We start from the raw sequence: 3,544 nt of genomic DNA, 5'->3' as shown, positions 1-3,544 counted from the left end.
CTCATATGAAGAGTCTTCATCTTTACATATATCAAGAAATCTACACTCAACTATATTATTACCACAGAATTTGCCAAAAATTTTACCGTTATTGGTCCCCACTCGCCTTTGTGGAAAAGGAATCCATAGTGGAGGTTTTGGAGAGAATCAATTAGTCTTTTTCCAAAATTTACTTTAAGCATGTGGTGATGGTTCAAATTATTTATCTAGTGTAATCAACCATTAAGGAAATGAGACTAGTGGAGTGATGGAGGTGAGTCTTTGTGGCCTCGTGTGTTCCTTTCCTTATATCCATACCCATCTTTTTCCTGAATGTCGCTGATATACAAACCACTTCTCAACTTACTATCATTATAATGTTCACTAGACCTTACTTGGGTGGGAGGGAGGTGATGTTTGAACCATTTTGAAGTTAAGCTGTTTGTAGCCTCCGACTGTTTGAACCCTTCATTCTGTAGCTTTATGATGATATCATCATGATGTTCAACATTCTTAGACAGTTGCAAAAGAACTTGTTTAACAGACACACTTGCATTCTTGGCTTATACTTCTAGAATTATTGGGGGAGATTCCATCCAATTTTTGTTTGACCATTCTTGGAGGTTCAATGTCACTTGATCAATTAATGTACATGTTTCATCCAAACTTTTGTTCATAAAAGAACCTCCAGTTGATGAATCCAATAAATACTTATCTAGGAAAAAAAATTCCCCTATAGAATATGTGCAGAGTCAGCCATTTTTCTAAACCATGGTGGGGACATTGTCTTAACAAACTTTTGAATCTATCTCATGCTTTAAATAGTGATTCTCTATCTACCTGAGCAAAGTTTGTAATGCAATTCCTCATGTAAACTATTTTTCTTGGAGGGAAAAAATAATTTAAAAATCTCTACTCCAATTGTTCCCAACTTATAATGCTTTGAGAACCGAGAGAATATAACCAAGTCCTTGTTTTATCCTTGATATTAAAAGAAAATGTCATCAATCGAACTGCATCTGCTGACACTCTTTTAAAGTTTACCATGTTACAATATTTAAGAAATTTTTCAAGGTGCAGGTAAGAGTTTTCTGATACTTCTCCTCCAAATTTGTGACCTTGTAATATGAAAATTAATTCTGGGTCTAGTTGAAAACTTTTTAATTACTTTGATATGAAGTTACATAATGAGAGACATAAATCTTATAGAAACGGGTGCAGAAAAATTTCTTAAAGGCCTACTTGACATGTTAGTGCTCATGGATATCTAAAAAAAATTATGAGAAAAAAATAAAAATATAGAATTAAGAGCAAGAAAGAAAATGTAGAAATTATGGAAAGGAAAAAAACTGAACTTTAAACTAATAACAAAAAAATATAGAATTTAAATTGCAAGAAAGAAAGGTGCAGAAATAAAAAAAAAGTAAAAAAAGTATTAACATGTCTAGAGTAACTTATATGTTAATCAACTAATGTTAATGTGAACAATCCTCGGCAATGATACCAAAAACTTAATGTGTGCAATTTGTAAGTGCACAGTTGTCGTTAAATAATAAAAATATTAATCACATAGGGACTATTGATTAAGTACTAATTGACTTCACACAGTGAGTTATCTAGACAATCGAAGCTGGATCAATCACTAACACTTGAAAGAGAAAGAAAAGGGAAGAGAGAGGGAGTAGAGAGTGAAGAGAGAGTAGAGAAAGGGAGTGTAAGTGAGTGAAGGTGAAGTTGGTTGGGGGAATGATTTTAGGTGTTTGGTTCATTATGATATTAGTAATGTCTCTATGCATTGTTCATCTCATTACTTTCATCCTTATGCACATGTAGGAAGTCTAACTAAATACCGACGGTCATGTTGGAGTACTATCCCTATTAGTATTTGATGTCACTAAGTAGAAGAGGTAACCTAACAAGTCCGATTAAAGGGATACTCTTGTCACTAGAGCCCCCTGGTCATACAATCACTAGATTACACAAAAAAAACTTATTAATATAGGATTAGAGATAACTCATTAAACCTTATTAGATGTTTCCTTATGAAGAATTGTCCTCCCTTTCAAGGCGATATTCTAGATGTCCGACTAAAGTGATACCCTTGTCACTAGGGCCCCTGGGTCATACAATCTAGAGTATCCCCTCTATGGGGTGAACAATTAATACACATCTACATGTTTATACCATTCACATATTTCATCAAACACATAGAAGGCACAACATATATAGAGCATGATATAAATACTTAATAGAATAAGAAAATGTCCAAATACATAGTTCATATATTACATCAATCATAGTTACTTCCTATATTCTAGATCTATAGAATCTACTCCATTGTGTAGAAATTACATCCAAGAGATAAGCAGAATAAGAATCTACAACTCAATACATGAGATAAGAAGAAGAGAATGCTTATCTATGCGTCATCGATTTTCTTGGATGAAATTCTAGCTCTAGAAGTGGATGAATTGACGAAGATAAAGCTTCTAGGGTTCTCCTAAGGGGGGAGAACCCTTCTCCAAGGAATGGGGCAGAGCCCCAAGCCAAATATGACTGAAAAGGAAAGAAAATCCCCTTTTATAATAAGGGACACATGATCCCTTGTGTTTTCCTCCACGGTCGTGCCTTTTAACACATCCTTGGTGTGAACCATGCCAATTGGCACGACCTTGACTTGAATGACCACGATTGACGAGGCACAGCCATGCCATTTGGCATGGACAAGCCTTAAATCAACTCTGAAAATTGGCACGGCCATGTGAAACCACACGACTTACCCTTGATTGTGCTCTGGATGCGAGACATGGCCGTATGATTTCACTTGGCCTCCCTTTGAATAGGCTCTAGATGGGAGGCATGTCCATGTGATTTCACATGGCCATGTCTCATAGTCCTGGGAAAAAACTTGGCCCTGACATGACTCTAGCATGGCTCTGGTATGGCTCTAGCATGACTCTGACATGCTCTAGCATGGCTCTAACAAGCTCTAGCATGGCTCTGGCATGGTAATAACTAGTTTATTGTGCATATCATTTTGGTTGTTAATTGGATGATTTTTTCGAGCCTATTGTCTTGATTAATTGTTTTGTTAGAAGATTTTTTCATGACGAGGAATGTTTTGGATTAGATATATTTATGTCTTTTAAATTCATGATTTGTGCCTCATAAATGTAACTTAGCTTTGTAGGTAACCAAATGGGTACACTGATTACAAGGATTCTAGTTAATTTGAGGGAGGATTGGGATCATGTAACCGAGAAGGTGGCTCAGGCTCCATTTGGGTTCAATCTTAAGTTTAGCCAGCTGTGTGAACCAAGTTACTATTTAACCGGTTGAATCAAGTCACTGTGAATCATTTTGAACCAGGGGTATTTAAGCTACTTCCTGGCATTGTGAACAGAGGATTGACGAGGCAGTTCACCGTGCCATCTTCGTTTCTAGGCATGGTCGCAGGCTCCTTTCCATATCTCATATCTGAGATCCTGTTTCCTTCATCGATGGTGAGACATGAGCAACTGACAATCAACATCCAAGGATCAGAGTGGACAGGCAGCGTTTCCCC

The 3,544-nt window shown here is 36.5% G+C and overlaps 1 non-coding gene across 1 annotated transcript; it reads left to right on the top strand.

Annotated features, from left to right (window-relative positions):
• The first annotated feature begins 745 nt into the window (after window positions 1–745).
• Window positions 746–851, top strand: LOC122039271. Its single transcript, XR_006128129.1, has one exon. It is a non-coding gene; the product is annotated as a small nucleolar RNA R71 (small nucleolar RNA).
• Window positions 852–3,544: the final 2,693 nt, after the last annotated feature.

The sequence above is a fragment of the Zingiber officinale genome, chromosome 1A (assembly GCF_018446385.1).
Source record: "Zingiber officinale cultivar Zhangliang chromosome 1A, Zo_v1.1, whole genome shotgun sequence".
NCBI classification, from domain to species: domain Eukaryota; kingdom Viridiplantae; phylum Streptophyta; class Magnoliopsida; order Zingiberales; family Zingiberaceae; genus Zingiber; species Zingiber officinale.
Note: the sequence above shows the minus strand (reverse complement) of the source record. Positions and strands in the feature narration are given on the sequence as shown.